This window comes from Triturus cristatus, chromosome 2_1, assembly GCF_964204655.1.
Source record: "Triturus cristatus chromosome 2_1, aTriCri1.1, whole genome shotgun sequence".
Classification (NCBI taxonomy): Eukaryota; Metazoa; Chordata; class Amphibia; order Caudata; family Salamandridae; genus Triturus; species Triturus cristatus.
In genome coordinates this window covers 239,524,411-239,545,851 of record NC_140581.1, presented here as the reverse complement: position 1 = coordinate 239,545,851, position 21,441 = coordinate 239,524,411, and the positions used below count along the sequence as shown (strand labels likewise).

Genomic DNA, 21,441 nt, shown 5'->3' with positions numbered 1-21,441 from the left:
TAACTAACAAGACCAGCCCGGCTTCGAAAGTGGTGCGCGGGCCAGCGAAAGGGAAAGCAGCGTGTTTGCACATATGTTTCCAATTAACGCGAGATGCAGCAGGGGAGGGGCGGAGGAGCGTTCAGAGAGCAAGCGAGAGGAAAGCCAGATGGCGCCTGATCGGGCGCTGAAAGCTGGGTGCTGCGTGCGTGCACGCGCACGTAACCGCAAGCGCTAGGCCAGCAAAAGCGTGTGGTAGCACTTTTAAAAGCCCACTACTCAATGTCTCGCAGAGCACCGCATGCGCTGGCTCAGGCGAGACCTAAAAAACACAGAGTCAATCTGTCAAGCGCTAGGAACGACGAACAAGCACAGTCAGCCAGGAAGTAGCCAAAGGCCATCTGCGATCTTTCTCTATCGGAGCACCGTTACCAGCGAACTGCTATTCTGCCAGTCACAAGATGGCCCTTTTGTCTTCCTCATGAGTCACTAGCATCCGTATCACTCGGCTCTTTCGCCAACCACAACATGCCCATTATGGTTCTCATTGGGGCTATGTCGTGACGCACTGCGTTACTATAGGCACTTAGTCGGTGACGCTAGGTGGCCCGTTCTACTGTTGCGAAAGACGTCACTTCCGGTTATAAATCCATCTCTGGAGGCGATAACAAGAAAGGGGAAAAACAGGCAAGCCAAGCCGAGCCGGGAGTTGGGATTAAGGGTATCAGGGGCAGGGTCCGCAGCACGTTACCACTGCAACTCAGGAAGAGGTGAGATCTGCGCGTCAGAAACTGCGACTCCGAATGATTGTGCGGGGGCTAAAGTCACCAGGTTGTGTCCGTGCCCCCCCCCCCCCCCAGGCATCTTCTGACCTCTACATAAAATCACCACCATCTCTGCTGTTAGCGCCCTGGTTTTTAAGGCCTCACTGCGGCTCTCGGGCACACGGGCAGGCGCCATGTTGAAAATAAATAGCCGTGCAAAATGGCGGGGGGAGCTGGCCGTCTCGCAGCGTTCATACAACTGGATCTCGAGGGAGCAATCCCTGCGGGTAGTAGTCTCATTTACGGAAGCTTGTACCTTACCTAGCTGCTATAATCAGGGGATTTTCCAGGCGCCTCCATACACTCTGCTGGGGAGAGAAACAGATGTTTAGGCTGACACCACTTCACTGCTTTTATAATCATTTTGGTCTTTCTCTGAAAGTAGACAGTGTCGCCCAGACACAATTGTCCCTTCTTTAAATTCTTAAGGGTGAGAGGCACACTGTTGTATGTAGCAATGCAAGAACTAAGTAATTATTAAAAGCATGGAACATCTTTTTTAAGGGGTTGCCACGTTCAGCAGCTCCTGCACCAAGCGTTTCGCAGATTGTGAAAACTAGACGCCTTATAAACCCTAATCTGGGAGTGTTTGGAGGCAAATTTATACTAGACTATTAGCCACGGCTTCTTATTTGAGAGTGAGGAGTGTACAAGGCTCCTCCTCTCATCTTTGCTCTCGAAGGCAAAGATTATTGTTGGTTTGTATTTCTCGTGTTGAAATCGTGATTTTAAAACCCCGATCTTAAGATGTTACTTGTAAAACCGTGGTTGATCAATAGTAGATTCTGACGAATCTGTAGTGCAAAGATCTTATTTTACCAGTGAACAGCTGACCAGTTACTGAAGCAAATGCGGATACCCACATTTCTCAAGGGATTACATTTAGGCAGACGGTGTCCGGAAGTACACAATTGCGGGCGTGCGACCTTTTAACTCATTGTGCACATCCTGACTGGCTTTGCATTCATTAAATACAACCATTCACAGGTGACACTTTGCTTACAGTGCACACCACGCACAGCCTTTTTTTTTTTGCATCTTTATTGTTTTCATTAAGCAGAACAATACCGTATTTTACATTTTCATCATTAGTCTTGTACAGTAAGGCCAATTTTGATTTGAGCATGCACCTTATACCACTTAGCAGCAGTCTTCTCCTCATCCCTAGGCACAGCCTTTGTATTTGACTTCCAATTTCAGTTTAATTATGAGTAATACATGAGGTGGCAGGAATCCAACACCAATTCTAACAATTTTTACTCGCCGCATCTTCATCAGACATTGCTGAAGGGCTCATCTTGGTGGATGATTGCCCCTGACTAAATCCTATAACACTTTTAATATTCTACTCGTAAACACGGGCAGGTATCACCAACTTGCCTTATCTTTACCAATGGCTGTTAACAGGTTGTTTTGTTAGGAACCCTTAATCACAGGTCCTATTTGAGCGTCTTTAAGTGAAAGGTACCCACATCAGCTGCGATCACTGTGACATGCCCTTTAATACGAATACAGGAAGCCATCCCTGTACCAGTTTCCAGAGCAAAGCTCTACTGACGATTCCCGTGACCTCCATCTATTTGCATTCAATTTAACGGTCTACCTTTTTGTATATATACAACCAAACACTGATTGCTTTCCTCTGGAATGCTATGCATAGATTGATACATCTACAATGCTGAGAGCCTGTTGACCTCTTCATTAACGCTAAACTTGTACTCTGCTGAGCCGGTTAGTCTCTTACTAAGACGTCTTATCTATCACTCCTTTAGATTTGTTCATGCAGTCTATCGAATCCATATTATATAACTTATGCAATGGGATCTTAGCTATTCAAGGTTTAAAATAAAATACGTTTAACACAATTTACGAAAATCACAAGCAAGTAATATGATGGAGTACAGTCCATCTGTCGTTCTATTCATTGACTGCGTTTAAACAGCCACTTTCGTTCTCTATTTGTTCCAATTTGCATAAAATACACGAAAGTGAATAATTTATGGCAGTCAGTAGATGCTTCGTTATGCTCAGGTGTGAAAACGTTGCTACTTTTTTGTATTTTATGGAGCCGCTTATGTGTCTGTTTTTAAAAGCTATTTCTAAAAATTGTTACTTATTATAGTAAGCCCGGCCTAATTGGTGCCCATAACGATAATTTGTATGACAAGCTTGTCTTTAGATTTGTGCACATATGTTTTCTTCTTTGATGTGGACTTTTCGACTTTAAATTGCTTATGCTAAATTTGGTCTATTCGTTTCTTGGCGAAATATGAATTTCGACCTTTCTGTACCATGTTCTTTACGCCTTAGGTTTGGATGTCACTTCCCATATTCATCCCAAATCCATTCTGAAAATCTTAAGTTTGAATTGGCCCCCCAACTTGGAGGTAGTCTTGGGAAAGACAACTTTGCTAATTGGCAGGTTCTTTTGTATGGCTTGGTAGCAGAGGGTGCTTTTAACCCCATACTAGAGTTAATCATTTAAAACTTAGGTTTTAATGACCTAATTAAATATTTCTTCACATAGTTTTGGGTACTGCTAGAATGGCCTTTTATCTTGATTTAGATTGGCTCTTCAAGTAGTTTCCTACTTAGATAAAATTCTTGTAAAGTGTTGCCTAGATTAGGAACTTTCGGAATGACTTTTAAGCATATGTGTGTATGTATGTATATATATATATATATATATATATATATATACACACACCCAGCTGTTGATTTTGTGCGCATTTCTGATGTCTCCAAGAGAGAAAGAACTGACTCAGCAGAATTAGTATCATTGGTATTCTCAGTGACTGCTTGACTGACAGTACTTTCTTTAAAAGGTCCTAATTTGTGATGCATTGCTTATGTAGATGTGTGTTCACTTACCCTCACCCTCGCACAGTTCTAGGTGAAAAGATCGGAAGACAGCTGGTAATTTGACCAATGCAAGGTGACCTTTTGAGAAAGGACATGTTTAACTGAAATAAGAATTCCACAAAATAGATTTGAGAGATGAATCGGATTTAATTTTCAAATACTTTCATTGTGTAAGTACCAAATTTAAAAATAGTTACCCAGAACTTTTGATTTAAAGCTTAGGAAAGCACTACTGTGGAAACAGCAAAAACAGTTACAGGCAAATTTAACTACGAGGCATGAGTTGTAACGCTAAAAGACCGTAAGAGTGTCATTATTGAAACGCCTCATGCTCCAAGAAAGCACATAAACAAATGACACAAGTGTCAAATAATTAACACTTGTCTATATTTACATACATATGTGTAGGGCCAATGCAATTATGCATTGCTGCAGTATTTTGCGCATAACTGATGACTTTCTTCTCTTGCCACATAAGAATATGCTGCATAATTTACAGATTTGACCAACACGTTCCTTTTTGTTTCTAACTCATTTGAATACAACGTTACTAAAAATGCGATCTTTAATTTTTCTGCACACTGGAAGGCCATTTGCAAAGGTTAACTGGTCACCTTTCAGTAGCTGAAAGTGATCCATGCTAAACCAAAATTCTCTGGTTATAGGATAGTTTAATGTGGCTAAAATAAAAGACTAATTACACATGTTGTTGGTAATGGATCTAAAAGTCTTTTTACTGTTGCTGCAAGAAGTGTTTAGTGAGACTGGCAGTAAAAGCACGCTGGTTGGTGTCAGTTTGTCTGACGGGCTGAAAGTTCTCTTGTTTTGTTCCCTGATCTGATCGGTGAATAGGGAGAACTGTGATGCTCGCAATGCTTTACCACACCAACTGATCTTTTTGAGTATTTCTAAGGTTTAGACTTTATTTTGGCAGTTCCTATAAATTAGATCTGGACTGTTGTCGAATAGGAAGATAGGTCAATCTGCACGCCTTTAACTAGATTCTGAGAGTCTTTTATAGAATGAGCTAGCCCTTTGTGGCTAAGTAACTGTCCGTTGTGATGTTCATAACTCGAAACACTACATGAAGCAAGATTTTAATTAAGGGTCTTACACATTGCCGTTATGCCTATGTTGAGGTACTAGACACGCCTTTCCAGTGGTACCGTCTTTCGTTGGTACTTTCTGTTTCATCTATGGCTATATTTTTAGTGCAGTGAAGACTGGATGCGGAGCTGGTCCATCGCCATGCCCTGTGCCAAATTGTCATGATTTTGGCTGTCCTCAGCAACCTCTGAGTACAAGACACTGCCTTGGTCACATCCTGCACCCAACTCAATTGCACCTGGGCTTTCATTGCATTTGTTCGTTACAGTACAAGACCAAGTCTTTGTTTTCCCCAACGTACTGCGCACAGTATCTGTCCCGTGTACAGCAGCAGCTGTTTTTGGGGTGAATAGCGCAGGGCAGTGCATTATACCCACTTTGTGCCCCCAAAACCTAGCTTCGGTCATGCCTGGCAGCTAGTTTTCATGCTCTAATCCTCAGTGCGTCGTTTTCTGCTGCTGTTAGTGGCCACTGGGTGCCGGGCAATAGCATAGCACAGACCCGATACCTTTTGACCTCAATTCCCCAATCTGCTGACAGTTCTCAAAACCAGCATCTAGTTCCCTCGTTGTGTTTTAGGTTTTGCATTGTAACAATTGCATTCCCCTCTGTCGTGGTGTTTGTTGCAAATTTCAATGCTTTATTAAATATAAAGATAATTTCTCGTGATTAAAGAACCATACCTTTTATTTATTAGGTCTCGCCTAATCCAGCGCATGCGCTGGTCTGGCCGCGACATTTAGTATACTGGGTTTCAAAGTGCTGCCTGTGGCCTAAAGCTTGTGTGCACGCGTGCAGCCGCCATGTGTCTTACCTCCGCCGTGCTTGATCGCGTCCGCAATCCTTTAATTGATGCATAACACTTACAGCCACTGCTATCAATCTTGGGGATTGTTGTTTTCCTGCATGTGAACATCAGAATAAATAATGAAAAGATACAGAACAATGTCAGTTTTAGTTTGTGTTTTAAAAAGGAGGTACCAAAAAACACTGAAGATTGTTTAAACGTCGTTGCATTTCTTTCACCCCACGCAGCAACTGAAATCAATTCAATGTAAACTAGAGTGGCAAAATATTTAGCAAAAGAACACCCTTTATGTTATGTTTCCAGATTTCTAAAGCGCATAGCTGCCCGTGAGCGTCCCAGCGCTGAACAAGTACAGGAGAAGTCAAAAGGGAAGCTCACGGGAACAGCCAGGTCTTCAGAGATTTCCGAAATGTCAGAAGGTTGGGTTGTGCGCGGAGGTCGGAAGGGAGGGAGTGCCACAGCTTGGAAGCATGGTGTGAAAAACGGCGACCTCCTGAACGTCCTAGGCGGACGCATAAGGCGGGCATTAGAAGATCGAAGGGAGGTGGAGTAGGGAGTCACAAGGTCTTTGAAAATGGGGGGTGCTTTTCCATTGAGAATTTTGTGCGATATACAGAGTGCCTTAAACTGCACCCTTTCCAAGACGGGAAGCCAGTGTACAGCTCTCATGGCTGGTTTGGCCGAAGAGCGGCTCTTAGTGTTGGTCAGAATCCTGGCTGCTGCATTCTGCACTACCTGTAGTTTGGTTGTAACTTTCCGCGGTGCACCCAAATACAAAGCGTTTCCATAATCCAACCTTGACAAGATAAGGCCCTGGACCAAAAGTTTCCTTGACTGAAAAGGGAGCAGTGGTAAGATTTTCCGGATGGATCGCAGGAGGCCAAAGCAGACTCCAGCCGTTTTCCTGGCTTGGGTATGCATGGTAAGGTTTTGGTCTAGCCATAAACCGAGGCTTTTAATTTCGGTTTTGGGAGTTGGAGGCTTGCCCATGCATGGGGGCCATAGAGAGTCTGGATGGAAGTGGGCCTGATTTCCCATCACCAGAATCTCCGTTTTGTCGCCGTTAAGCTGCAAGTGAGATCTGTCCATCCAGCTGACCATGTCTCTCAGGCAGGAGTGAAGATCGATGTTGGGATTTTCCTGCTGGGTAAGGGACACCACCAGCTGCGTGTCATCTGTGTATGTCAGGAGTTTAATCCCATGAGGGGTGACTATCTTTTCCAGGGGGGGGACATATACACGTTGAAGAGCGTGGGGCTCAAAGAAGAGCCCTGTGGCACTCCGCAGCGTATTGGGGTCTCTTTAGAAGTATAGTTGCCCTCAATCACCTGGAATGAGCGATCCTGAAGGAACGATTTCAGCCAGGACAGGGCTATACCTGAGATTCCAAGATCGTTAAGTCGCTGTACTAGGATCTGATGGTTAACCGTGTCAAAGGCCGCACTTGGGTCCAGGAGGATCACTGCCACTGATCCTCCTGCATCCATGATCTTCCTGGCCTCCTTGACCACCGTAACCATGGCAGCTTCGGTGCCCTGGCCCGGGCGAAAACCTGTCTGTGACGATTTAAGAAGTTCGTTAGTTTCGAGGTAGTTGGACAGTTGGGAGTTGATGAATTTTTCTGCTATCTTACTGATGCATGGGAGCAGGGAAATCGGCCTAAAGTTGGAGAGGTTAAGGGGATCTAAGTTCGGTTTTTTGAGTAGGGCCCTAACCTTTGCCTTTTTCCAGCTAAGGGGTACTAGTCCATTAGTCAGAGAGGCGTTGATCATATTAACCATTGGCCCAAGGATGGTGGATGTTACCTGCTTTAAAATTTTTACTGGGGCAGGGTCCGCTGGTGAACCACTTTTAAGATCAGAGGACAATGGAAGACAGGGTATCCGGACTAATGGGGGCGAATGTGTCACATCTCGTGTTAAGGTTATTAACCTGCGTTACATTCTGCGGTGAAGGGTCCATCGGGGAGAGGGGCGGGAGTTGCTGCAGAAAATTTTGTATCTTTTGATCACAAAATGTGGCCAACTTGTCACAGTATTTCAAAACACAAAAGCAACCCTTATGTCCTTGTGAACCGGGTAAGTACAGAGTAGTGCAAACAATATTCACAAGGAACTCATTTGAAAATTATTTAAATGTTTCATACAACAATAATAGTTGTTCATGAGTTAATCTCGCATACGTAATTCAAGAATAATTGAAAATAGAAAATATGAATAAATTAATACTAATCATAATACACCCTCATAAAAATAATTTCTAGAAAAATGTTTTAAAGCCTCAGCCGAGGACTTTGTTTAATGTACAATTTTTAAATCGCATATAAAAAACATTTCATATATACATACTTTTCTTTCTTACATAAACAGTGCAAAATGTGCCCCAGTGAAAACACCATAACCTTTGTACTGTGACCAAACAGAAAAAACAAACGATATCAGAGGTTATTGGAAAAATTATAAGGACAGTTTATATACAATATACAGTGATTCAGTCAGGGCTGTCTCTTATTTATGTTGTCGACGGCGTTTCGACCCACTTTTAAATACCGGGTCTCATCAGGACTGTATTTCTGGGGACTGAAGGAAGAAAGAAAGGGAATATAGCTATAATACTTTTAATATTCAATACTCTAGAGATTAATTAAAATAGTTGAGGGCATGAAGGTCTCAGCTTACCGGAATTAAACATACAGTCGTCCACATAGGATCCAGTATGTAAACACATATGGCGGATGAGGAATTTTATATCCAAACCTAAGGGCAGGGAATATTGTTTTTAGTGAAGGTTTAATCACGCAATTATTTGTAACGATCACCCAGGTGTAGTCTATAGTAATACACTTACTTGGGATTTTTTCATTTCCAAGAATGGGGATCACGTTGTGCAATTAATGAATTGGGGAAGTCATAGGATAATTGAATTTCCTAGAGTACTTGTAGACTCCTATTCCGACACTACTGTAATGAGTAGAAGACTTTGATTACTGTCCATATTCCAAGGAGAAATGGACAAAGGTACAAATACCGATCATTTTACTCGCATCTTACCTAGCCTCCTGTGGTGAAAAAACGGACTTCTTCTTTCATCAAGAACTACGCCGAAAAACGATGTATTCAGCGTTCACCCTCTGTAAATAATTACATATGTTCTTGATTAACACTATTGTCCTACAGCATTTGTCCAGGTTATAGTTTCCTGAATTCGAAAGTACACTTACTTCGTTATCGGTACTTTGGTACGTATTTAATCCGTGCTATAGCTATGGTGGTGTCATTCTCGCTACTTCCACAACCCGGAAATAACTGGTTTTTATTTATAAAGGGGTTGGGCAAACAGACGGCAAAGGAGGCAGCCATCTTCTAATGGTAATTGGTAAACCTCATTCGGTTAGGATATTTTAGCGATGAACCAAAACTCCATTAAATGATTTCGGCCAACAGGAGTATCAGCTGACTACAAAGATTGATTATTTAGTCAACTATTTGTGCATACGGAATGCGCCAAAATCCAAAGTATAGGCAGTGTAAATATACCCCTGATACAGGAAACGAAAGCCGCAAGTATGGTGGCCATCTTTGAACGGTATAGAATGTGTCTCATTAGCGATACCGTGCCTGATCATAATTGACCATTAAAACAGAACTGGGCTAATGTATAAAGTGAGGAAGACTTGGTTCAATACAGTGGACTTGCAAATAGTATCTCTATGTAATAGACGTGCCGATGTGCTGGACCTCTTAAAGAAATGATATCATATTCATTCATAAGATACAGTGAACTATTCATTATTGACAAAGACTTTATCATACACGTATTCAAACATCAATACTTTTCTGAATAAAAGAATCAATTTTTGGCAAAAGAATCAGTGTCATACGGTTACATTGCGATCTTTTGGTAATTTGTCAACAAAATCATCAATGAAATAAAAACACAATAAGTCGCCATTGAACAAGTCAAAACACAACAATGTTATACTGATCATGTCAATGTGAGTATGTTATTAGCATTCTTTAAGTCATACTACTCTATAGGTGAATCCCAGTATACAGCATGTGGTACATAATTATCCATGTATCAGAGGACATTCGGTCCCCTTCATTCTGACAGAGCCCTGTCAGATACATCAGAAAAAAGAGAATGCATGAATTAAAAATAAATGCAAATCTCTTCAATGTAGACTTATAAATCTGCGCCACTCTTCAAGGCTATTCAGACCATTTCTTATAGACCCACACTTGTCTATCCATTTGCATTCTAGAGTCTGGAGGATCAGGGAGATATCACCCCCCCCAGGTGGCAATTTTGCTTTTTCCACCACCTGCCATAGTAAATCATTTGCTGTGTGGTCTTTTTCAATGAAATGGTCTACCAGGGGTGCATTCGGGACTTTGCACCGAATACGGCTTCTGTGTTGGCCAATTCGAGCCTTTACTGGTTGCGTTGTCTGCCCTATGTAAATTAAATTACATGGGCACCAGATACAGTAAATGACGTTCGATGAAGAGCAATTCGTCATATCTTGCAATTTGACATTGATGTTACCATGTACAAAGAATTTTGTTTCTTTTGTCACACCACAGGCCACACAATTACCACATTTATAATGTCCTGTTATAGCTGGTAATGACCATAATTCTTGTATGCTCTTATTGTTTTGATGCAAACTGGTGTCAGAGTGGACCATGTGATCCCTGATATTTTTCCCTTTTCTAAAGGAAAACAAAGACATTTCTTTACAGGAATCCATGGTGTTCAAAGTGGACCAATGTTTTTTAATTATCTTTTGTATCTGTGTGCTCCATGGGCAAAAGGTAGTAACGCATACAATTTTTTTTATTGGTTCCCTCACTGTTTTGTCCAATAAAACCTCCCGGGGACTAAACCAGGCTCTTTTCATTGAGGTTTTTATCAGTCTTTTTGGGTAACCTCTCTCCCGTAGCCGTGAGCTCAGAATATTTTGCTTCTACGAAGAAATCTTGTTTTTCTGTGCAATTTCGTCGCAGTCTTAAAAACTGACCATATGGTAGGCCATCTCTGAGAGATCTAGGATGGAAACTGTTATACTGCAACAAAGTGTTTCTATCGGTTGGTTTTCGATACAGTGTAACATTTAGATAATCATCTCGACACCTTATTTTTAAGTCTAGGAAGGGTACCATTTCTCTACTTTTATGATATGTGAAAGTAAGTGCGGATTGGCATGTGTGTAAGTACGTCAAGAATAGATCTAAATCTTCCTCAGTGCCAGTCCAAATTATGAAGATGTCATCTATATATCTCTTCCAACACTTGATTTTAGTGTGGAAGGGATTATTGATGTTGTTAATATGTTTCTCTTCTAGATCTCCAACATAGAGATTCGCCAAATTTGGGGCAAAAATTGCACCCATAGATGTACCCGAGCATTGCTGATAATACTCAGAGTTGAACTTAAAATAGTTTTTGGTCAAAGCGATGTTCAATAAGTCAATAATAAATTCCGTGGGAACCTCTACTGGTGATGGTCTTTTGTCCAAGATCTGCTTAACCACCCCAATGCTTTCTTGTTGAGGAATGTTGGTGTACAATGAATTAATATCCATTGTAACCAAGATTTCTGTAGTAGGATTAAACTCCATGTTTTCAATCAGGTTGATCATGTGGGTACTGTCTCTGACATAGGTGGGTAAGACAGGGACAAACTCTTTGATGAAACTATCAATGTAATGCCCTAATGGTTCCATTACCGACCCACAACCTGAAAGAATTGGCCTCCCTGGAGGGTTATCCAAATCCTTATGTACTTTTGGTAGAGTATACAGGACAGGAGTCCTTGGGAAGCTTTTATTTAGAAACTCAAATTCCAGTTTTGCAGCGTGAATCTTTCTGGATTCACTATGCTGAGCATTATTCCGCGATCTTGTGGTTGGGTCCGGATTCGTAGTCTTTAATTTTTTTTTTTTTTTTTTTTTTTGTAGCCCAGGTGGGTGTCGACGTCCACCATTTGGTGCACCTCCCGTGACGTCGTCGTGCTTCCTGCGGAAGTCCCACCTTTGGGGCGCCATCTTCAGATTCTTTTTTCCGCCGTTGGGTCTGGATCGTCATCGGGAAGCTCCAGAATTACACTCGGAGGAAGAAGGAAGAAAAGCGAGTTTCGTCGATACAATCACTAGAAGATATCAGGAAAGGAAGAGATTTCATCGGGAGCGCGAAGAAAAGAGGACCAGCGCCCTTTTTCTTCGACGGCCTTGGAGAATGCACGCTCAGAGACCCTGAGCGCAATGGACAAGACGCCATTCAAGTTCTGCCCAAACTGCCACCACAAGTTCGCGCAGAAAGACCAGCATCCGGTCTGCAACCTCTGCCTACCGGTCGATCACCAGAGTATCGACTGCAACGCCTGCTCAGCCTTCGCGCCGAAGACACTCAGGGTGAGAGAGCGACAGAGAAGAGCCAACGCCAACATGGATGGCAAGGGGAAGCCCCCGACGCTCTACGATCTGGGCCTCTCCACGGACGACGAGGACAACGTCGCCGAGGCAGCCGAAAACTTCACGGTCGTAGAGACCGACAAGAAAAAAGAAGACGAGGTAAGAGAATCGTCGAGCGCAAAACAGAAAGTACCTCAAACACGAGGGTGACTCGAGAAAAACTGAGTCAAAGTCCACGAAAAGAGCCCCGGCGCCGAAAACTTCGACGTCCAAAGGGGGAACCACGGACAAGAGGCCGAGCGGATCCTTAGAAAAGGACTCCCTGGTGCCGAAAGACGCCGAAAGGCAAGGGTCGTCGAAAACATCCCATGAAACGGGCCGATCGACGCAGAAAGAACGTTCGACGTCGACGCAAGTTTCATCGAAAAGACCCGCGGTCGACGCCGAAAGCATCTCCGAGATGGAGAAAAAGAAGAGGCGGCTCGAGGCCGAAATGGAGAACATCCTTCAAAGGAAGAAGGAGTTCGACGCCAGGATGAAGGAATTCACGATTCCAACGGTTTCATCGGCGGACGTCGGTGAGGTCGAAGACGAGTTCGACGCCGAAGGGCTGACAAGGGATCTCGAAGAGGAAGAAGTGCCCTATTATGAGGCAGAAGCCGAGGAAGAAGACCAACGGTCGTTCTACGAATCGGCGGCATCTACCAGCAACGACGTCGAATGGCACGATCTCGACACCGAAAACCCGGAGGAGCCCGTGGACACGTACCCTTCGAGGCCTTCGCCACCCGACGACATCGGGGTGTACAATATGGTGGTCAGGAGCGCAGCAATGGCCTTCGGCGTCAAACTCGACGAGGAGAAACCGAAAGCCGATTTTCTCGTCGAGACACTGCTCCCCATCCAGACAAGGAGCCAGTTCCTCCCCATGCTACAAAGCGTGATGAATCAGGGGAGAGAAGCCTTCAAGGAACCTGCCACCTGCCGGTCGATCACGCCCAGGACAGAGAAGAAATATAAGCACTCCTCCCTGGACCCCCCTTACATCAAGGGTAGCGTGACCGCAGACTCCATCATAGCCTCCACGGCCAGGAGAAGGCCCAATGTACCAGCAACTTCGGGCCCACCTCCGGATAAGGAGAGCAGGAGGATTGACCTCACAGGAAGAAAGGTCGAGAGGAACGCCGCAATGCACTGGCGCATGGCGAATTCGAATGCACTCCTCAATAGACACCAATACCAGCACTGGGATGAGATGGGGGAGCTAGTAAAGCACCTCCCCGAAGAATACCGCCAGAGAGCCTCTCACCTGATAGACGAAGGGAAGAACATCGCCAACTCCTGTATAAAGACGGCGTTGGATGGGGCAGAGACTTCAGCAAGACTCATGGCCATAGGGGTCACAGAGAGGAGGCATGCATGGCTAAGAATCTCGGGATTCAAACCGGAAGTGCAGAACAACATCCTTGGCACCCCCTTCAACGGAGAGACACTGTTCGGAGCAACGGTGGACGAAAAGCTCACCCAGCTGAAAAAAGAAAACGAGACGGCGAGGTCCATGGGGGCCCTACAGCTGAGGGGAATGAGGCGAGGAAATCCCTCGAGGAGACCCTACGGTAGGGGAGGAAGCCAGCAGGGGATGTCGCACCAGGCGTTCCAACAAAGTCAGCAGGGTGAAGGTCACGGACAAGGTCAGCAGAAGCAAAACTGGCAATATCAACCTCGGGGCCAGTCCTTTCGCGGGAGAGGGAACGGACGTGGCCAAAGGAGGAGAGGGGGCGAGCAGCCCTCGTCGAAGTGACTCAGCACGCAAGAGGACGCCTACCCTCGTCAGGACCCCAAGGGTGAGGCGCAAAAAAGTGTCATCAGGGGGAAGAGAAGATTCAAGAGCCTACGAGCATACGACACCAGTAGGCGGAAGACTGAGGTTCTACCTTCAGGAGTGGCGGCGTATAACCACAGACAAGTGGATACGGAACATTGTGCAGTACGGATACTGCGTAGATTTGGAGAAAAGACCTCCAAACAGGAAACCAAAGGGAAGACTGAGATCGGCCCAAGAACTGGCAATACTCAGAGAAGAAACGCGGAAACTCCTACAAAAGGGAGCCATAGAGACAGTGCCGTTCAGAGAACGCAACAAAGGGGTCTACTCAAACTACTTCGTGGTTCCGAAGGTAGACGGAGACCTCAGACCCATACTAGACCTCCGTTACCTAAACAAGTTCATCAGAACGCAAAGGTTCAAAATGACTTCACTGCAGGAGGTTCTGCCACAGATAAGAGAAGGGGACTTCATGGTCACCGTGGACCTCAAGGATGCCTACCTTCACATCCCAATAAACAGAAGGCACAAGGGCCTTCTAAGATTCAACATCGAACAGGAACACTACCAGTTCACAACCCTGGCCTTCGGATTAAAATCAGCACCAAGGGTCTTTACAAAATGCCTGTCGGCGGTAGCGGCACACCTACGAAGGCAGGGAATACATGTCTACCCCTACTTGGATGACTGGCTGGTCAAGGCAAACTCACGCGAAAAGTGCGAGAGGCACGCAAAACGCGTAACAGACACCCTCACGAATCTGGGATTCTCGATCCACTGGGGAAAATCATCGATGGAACCGGAACAGGTGAAGATTTTCCTGGGGGCAAAGATCAACTCCCGCAACAGTACAGTAGTGCCCAGCGACAGGAGGACAGATGCTCTACTGAAGGAGGCGAAGCTCTACCAGAAGGGGTGAGCTCTGACAGTGAGGGCTGTGAGCAAGATGATGGGGATGATGGCGTCCTGTATCCAGCTGGTGCCGAATGTACGCCTGCACATGAGACCATTCCAGGAATGGCTACAACAGCAATGGTCACAAGCAAACGGAAGTTGGGAGGATCTAGTGGTTGTTACGCACGCAGTGCAGGAGGAGATAACTTGGTGGAACAGAGACAACATAACAACAGGGAGAAGCCTGACACCACCAATCCCAACAGTGACCATTACCACGGACGCATCGCAGAAGGGATGGGGAGCGCACATGGACAACCTCCGAGTGAGGGGTCTATGGGCTCCAGCAGATGCGGTCCGCCATATCAACTACCTCGAGTTGAAAACCATCCTGCTAGCCCTGAAGGCATTCCAGAGACACCTGTTCAACCAGAGGGTGTTGGTCCAAACAGACAACACCACGGCGATGTTCTACATCAACAAACAAGGGGGGACACAGTCGTTCCCACTCTCATCCCTAGCTCAGGAGATTTGGAGATGGGCCATACCTCTCAGGATAGATCTACTGGCAATTCACCTACCGGGGAAGGACAATGTGGAGGCAGACTGGCTAAGCAGGCAGACCTCAGCATCACACGAGTGGGAGCTCAATGGCCAGGAAACGGAGAAACTCTTCCGGAGATGGGGGACTCCCACAATAGACCTATTTGCAACACGCCACAATGCAAAATGCCAAAGCTTCGCGTCCAGGCAACCAGATCAGCAATCCAAGGGAAATGCCCTATGGATAAGCTGGTCGAGGACATTTGCCTACGCCTTTCCACCGATACCCCTGTTGCACAGAGTGCTCGACAAGTGCAGAACCAGCAACATGACTCTGATCCTGGTGGCTCCGCAGTGGGCGAGGCAGACATGGTTCTCACAAATTCAAGAAATGGCACAAGGCAACCCATACAGGTTCGAGAGGAGGAAGGACCTGCTCTCAATGCAAAACGGAGAGGTCCTGCACCCAGAGCCAGAGACCCTCAACCTGGCGGCATGGCTCCTGAAGACCTAGAGTTCGCACACCTAAGATTGCCGCCGAGCACGATGCGAGTGCTACGGGAGGCGAGGAAACCAACTACACGAAAATGCTACAGCGCAAAATGGAAGAGGTTCACTGTGTGGTGCCGGAAAAAGGGCCTGCAAAACAGAATGACAAGAGACTCAACAGTACTGAGGTACCTCACACACCTTCTAAAGAGTAACCTCTGCTCGAGCTCACTAAGGGTACACCTAGCGGCAATCGTGGCCTACACCAGAGGTGAAAAAGGTGGAAGTTTCTTCAGCTCGCAGGTGGTGAGGAGATTCATGGAAGGAGCCAAAAGGATGGCCCCCCCCCGAAAAGGTTGCCGCCGCCGGCATGGAATCTGAATGTGGTCCTGACGGAGCTCATGAAGGCACCGTTTGAACCCATTCACAAGGCCACACTGCAGATGTTGACTATGAAAACGGCCTTTCTGGTGGCCATAACCTCACTACGCAGGGTGAGCGAGCTTCAAGCACTAACGCTGCAGGAACCCTACATTCAGATTCACAAGGATAGAATAGTCCTGAGAACGGACCCACACTTCATGCCCAAGGTGGTGTCGGCGTTCCACATGAATCAGAGTATTCAGATACCAAGTTTCTTCCAAAACCCGACTTCAAACGCAGAAAAGGCCCTGCACACCCTCGACGCAAGTAGAGCGGTGATGCACTACATTGAGAGAACCAAGGAACTCAGGAAGTCGAAACAGCTGTTTGTGTCCTTTGCTACTAGCTTCATGGGTAGGCCAGTGACCGCAAGGTGGATTGCCCTCACTATTCAATTCTGCCACAAACAGGCTGGACAGAGGCTAGCGGAGGGGCCGCAGGCTCACTCCACAAGGAAGAAAGGGGCCACCGTGGCCTTCCTGGCGAACACGCCCATCCAGGACATATGCCTCGCGGCAACTTGGGCATCTGTGCACACGTTCACGAAACACTACTGCGTGGACATTCAGATGAACAAGGAAGCACAGGTTGGACAGAAGGTGCTTCAGCACATTTTCAACGACCAACGCTCATCTACCACCCAGCCGCCACAGAATTAGGAAAACCGCTACAAAGTCTATGCTCAGCATAGTGAATCCAGAAAGATTCACGCTGCAAAACGAATAGTTTCTTACCTGTCGGTGTAGTTTTGCAGCTTGAAGATCTTTCGGGATTCACTAGCGAACCCACCCACCTCCGCCAGGAAGATGAGGCTGGAGGAAGAGGGGGTAAAATGGAAAACATCAAAAAAATGAAAACATACAGAAAAATGGACAAGAAGGATTAATCAATCGCCTAGGGTTAAAAAAAAAAAAAAAAAAAAAAAGGAAAGGAAAAAAGAACCCGAAGATGGCGCCCCAAAGGTGGGACTTCCGCAGGAAGCACGACGACGTCACGGGAGGTGCACCAAATGGTGGACGTCGACGCCCACCTGGGCTACAAAAAAAAAAAAAAAAAAAAAAGAAAAGACTACGAATCCGGACCCAACTACAAGATCGCATAGTGAATCCAGAAAGATCTTCAAGCTGCAAAACTACACCGACAGGTAAGAAACTATTCGTTTCGTCAAAAAGCCATCATCCAAACCCTTAACAGTGACAACTTGTATTGACTCTTGAATATTTTTGAGGGGCTCTCGAGGCAGTTTTTTGTAGTGTTCTTCATTACTTATTTGCCTTATAATTTCTGCCTCATATTTGAATCTTTCCTGGATGACAATCCCACCCCCCTTGTCAGCGGGTTTTAAGATGATATTGTCATTATTCTTTAGGGAAATTAGAGCATCACGTTCTAATTTGGAGATATTGTAGGGAGTAAATTTCTTCTGTATTTTCAATTTTGAAATATCCTCTAAGACACCCTTTTCAAATGCTAAAATTTCAGGTGGCATCCTATTATTGGTTGGAATAAAGGTAGATTTGGGACGCATCTGGGGTCTCCGAGAGTTCGGAATTTCAGCACGATCACTGAAGAAAACTCGTAGGCGCAAAGATCTGAAAAATGTATGTAATTCTGTTTGGAGTTGGAAAAAATTGGTTGATTCCGCTAGGACAAAAGACAGACCCTTACTTAGGAGTGATAATTCATGACTGTTCATGACATGAGTAGACAAATTAAAAATTGGGATACTTTCCTCTTCTTTCTGATGTATTGTGTCTACTGCAATTATGGTATCATCGTGAATTAATCCTGCACTAACATCAACAACCCTAGTATAAGGGTCCATCATATATTCAGAGCTGGGGTTCTGTATTATCTCTCTTTCTTGAGTAGTTAACTGTTTGGGCCCCATGTGTAGTATTGGCGGCGCGTTTGTCTTTCTCCGGCAAATTGGTGCCAGACTCTTCTCTGGTTCCGATTGGAACCCCTTCCTCTCTGTGCCTGTCCTAAAAAAGGCTGCTGCTGTTGTCTTGCTTGTGCACTAGTGCCTTCTCCAGCGTCGTCTGAAGATTCTGATCCAGCTGATGAATCTGAAAAGCCTACTAGGTTATTATTCTTAAAGCGACCCCAAGTTACGTTCTTCTTAAACTGTTGTGGCTGAACATAAAAGTCTTCCACTAGATATGGGAATGCTTTTTCCTTGCTGTAGGCGTTAATGTCCTTTTGGACCTTGTCTGCTTTTTTCTTTAATTCAAATGAGTTGAACTCCTGTATGGTCTTATTCAGTGTATCTAGAGCTGCTTTAGACTCTTCAATATTATCACAGCCAAATAGTTCCTTCTCTAGATTCTCAATTTCAATCAATTCTTGTTTGCTGTGTTCTAGGGCAGTCTCTATCCCTAAGACCATCCAGTGTCTTGAGCATGTAGTTGATATATGAGAAAAACCCCCTTTGAATTTTTTATCGTCTCTAAAGATACCCGGAATATTCCTCACTATTAATCCTTGTGGAATAATATTGGCTCGTAAATATTCCGTTAGCATGCGGGCATGTAGTTCCGTCCGGACATGCTTCTTTTTTGCCCGTTCTAGTTTATCTAATAATACTGTTCTGGGATTGGTATTGATGGACTGTGTGGTGGTAGAGAAAAGAGAGGGACCACTGATGACTTTTGCAATATAATCCTCTGTATAAAGAGGTGCCTCTCTATTTGACATAATCCTATATCTGATGACCTAACAAGATATGGAGAGCCCCCCAAAAAAAGAACAGATTTATACCAATTGGGCTTACAAACAACAATTTAAACACAAACCACCCAAAAATTGGGTAAAAAGCAATATATAGTAAAGCTTTTGCAGGAAGACCTGCGCAATCAATATTTCAAAACACAAAAGCAACCCTTATGTCCTTGTGAACCGGTAAGTACAGAGTACTGCAAACAATATTCACAAGGAACTCATTTGAAAATTATTTAAATATTTCATACAACAATAATAGTTGTCCATGAGTTAATCTCACATACGTAATTCAAGAATAATTGAAAATAGAAAATATGAGTAAATTAATACTAATTATAATACACCCTCATAAAAATAATTTCTAGAAAAATGTTTTAAAGCCTCAGCCGAGGACTTTGTTTAATGTACAATTTTTAAATCACATATAAAAAACATTTCATATATACATACTTTTCTTTCTTACATAAACAGTGCAAAATGTGCCCCAGTGAAAACTGTATGTTTAATTCCGGTAAGCTGAGACCTTCATGCCCTCAACTATTTTAATTAATCTCTAGAGTATTGAATATTAAAAGTATTATAGCTATATTCCCTTTCTTCCTTCAGTCCCCAGAAATACAGTCCTGATGAGACCCGGTATTTAAAAGTGGGTCGAAACGCCGTCGACAACATAAATAAGAGACAGCCCTGACTGAATCACTGTATATTGTATATAAACTGTCCTTATAATTTTTCCAATAACCTCTGATATCGTTTGTTTTTTCTGTTTGGTCACAGTACAAAGGTTATGGTGTTTTCACTGGGGCACATTTTGCACTGTTTATGTAAGAAAGAAAAGTATGTATATATGAAATGTTTTTTATATGTGATTTAAAAATTGTACATTAAACAAAGTCCTCGGCTGAGGCTTTAAAACATTTTTCTAGAAATTATTTTTATGAGGGTGTATTATGATTAGTATTTACTCATATTTTCTATTTTCAATTATTCTTGAATTACGTATGTGAGATTAACTCATGAACAACTATTATTGTTGTATGAAATATTTAAATAATTTTCAAATGAGTTCCTTGTGAATATTGTTTGCAGTACTCTCAACTTGTCACAGTGGTTGTCCGAAGGATCAGTTGAACCTGTGGGTTCAGGTGATTTTAGAAGTTGTTTTACGATAGTAAAAGTCTCCCTAGATGAGCAAGATGCCGCACTGATTTTCTCTTGGAAAAAAACGGTTTGAGCAGTTTTAAGGGCTTTTTTATAATTAAGAATGGACAATCTGTAGTCCTTCTTGCTATTAGGATCGTAGCTTTTTCACCACACTCTTTCAGCCCTTTTACAGAGTTTCTTCAGATGGCGAGTTTCCTGGGTGAACCATGGGGAGGAGGTTTTTTTTACAGGAAATAGTTTGGTTTTTTAGGAAGAATCGAATTAAGAGAGTTTTCAATCCATGAAGAAAACTCCATATCTGCTATAGTAGGGTCTATTTCATGGTTAGGTTTACAAAGTTCCAAGGCCTGCTTCCATTTATCAGTGTCCGATTTGGCCCAAGGGCGCGTCAGTTTGCAGGGGGGATTCTTAGGAGGAGAGATGTCAGGAATCTCCCACCTGAAGGGGATGAGCCGATGATCCGACCATGGCAGGGGGATCGGAGCGTTAATTTTCAGATCATCAATATTGCATATGATTGGTTCAAGTAAATGACCCAGCGAATGCGTAGGTTGGTCGCTCTTAAGATGGAGATAAAGAGCAGCCAAATCTATAAGTAATTCTGATGCAGTTTTATCCTCGTTGTTGCCCAAATGGATGTTAAGATCCCCTAAAATTAACATGTTGAATGAAGTGCTAGATATGGCCGTTGAGAATTCCAGAAGGGAACTGCAAAATTGACCCAGAGGCCCTGGAGGGCGGTAAATGAGGACTCCTGCAAGGGAGTTGCATGAGGACAGTTGAACGCTAAAATGGACATTTTCCCAGTCCAATAGGGGATAGTCGATAAATCTACATGTGAATTGGTTCTTGTGGATAATAGCAATCCCTCCTCCCTTTCCCTTCGTCCGGTCCCAGTGATGTAGCAGGTAGCCCTGTGGAAGCGCCTGAGCAATATCGAAATCTGAGTGTGGGGTGAGCCATGTTTCAGTGAGAAACAGAATCTCAAATTGCTACTCTTCTAGTAGCATATGAATTTCATGCGCATGTTTAGGCAAGGAACGGCAATTGAGCACAGCCATCGTAATGGTTTTCGGAGTTGCTTGGTTCTTCAGTGCAGAAGTAAATTTAAATTGACAGTGAGGGCATTGGGCAAACAAGCTTTCGCCTTTAAGAACATTAGAACAGGCAGGCTGTGGGGCTTGATTCAGTTGGAGCAAGACGTCTCTGGGATATGACAGCCTCACCTGAGTAGTGTGGTCTAAAGTCCCTGGCCCTTGGCTCGTTCTGGCACGGACGGGCGCAGACGGGCTTGCCTTAGGCGCGCTGACGGCGCGCCTGCTGCGCTCGTCCGCTGCGCTTCCGCCAAATGCACATATCTAACGGTAGGGGGAGGGCACTAGTTGG

General features: G+C 44.4%; 1 protein-coding gene across 9 annotated transcripts in view; it reads left to right on the top strand.

Annotated features, from left to right (window-relative positions):
- The first annotated feature begins 592 nt into the window (after window positions 1-592).
- ZFR (zinc finger RNA binding protein) overlaps window positions 593-21,441 on the top strand; it is a 526,018-nt gene continuing 505,169 nt past the window's right edge. For 4 of the 9 annotated variants that reach the window (XR_014970026.1, XR_014970025.1, XM_085630662.1 and 1 more), the window contains exon 1: window positions 610-749. The gene's annotated coding sequence lies outside the window, so the exon portion shown is untranslated. Of the gene's footprint in view, window positions 750-21,441 lie in introns of all 9 variants that reach the window. The other 5 variants (XM_085630685.1, XM_085630677.1, XM_085630669.1 and 2 more) reach the window with 3 other exon arrangements.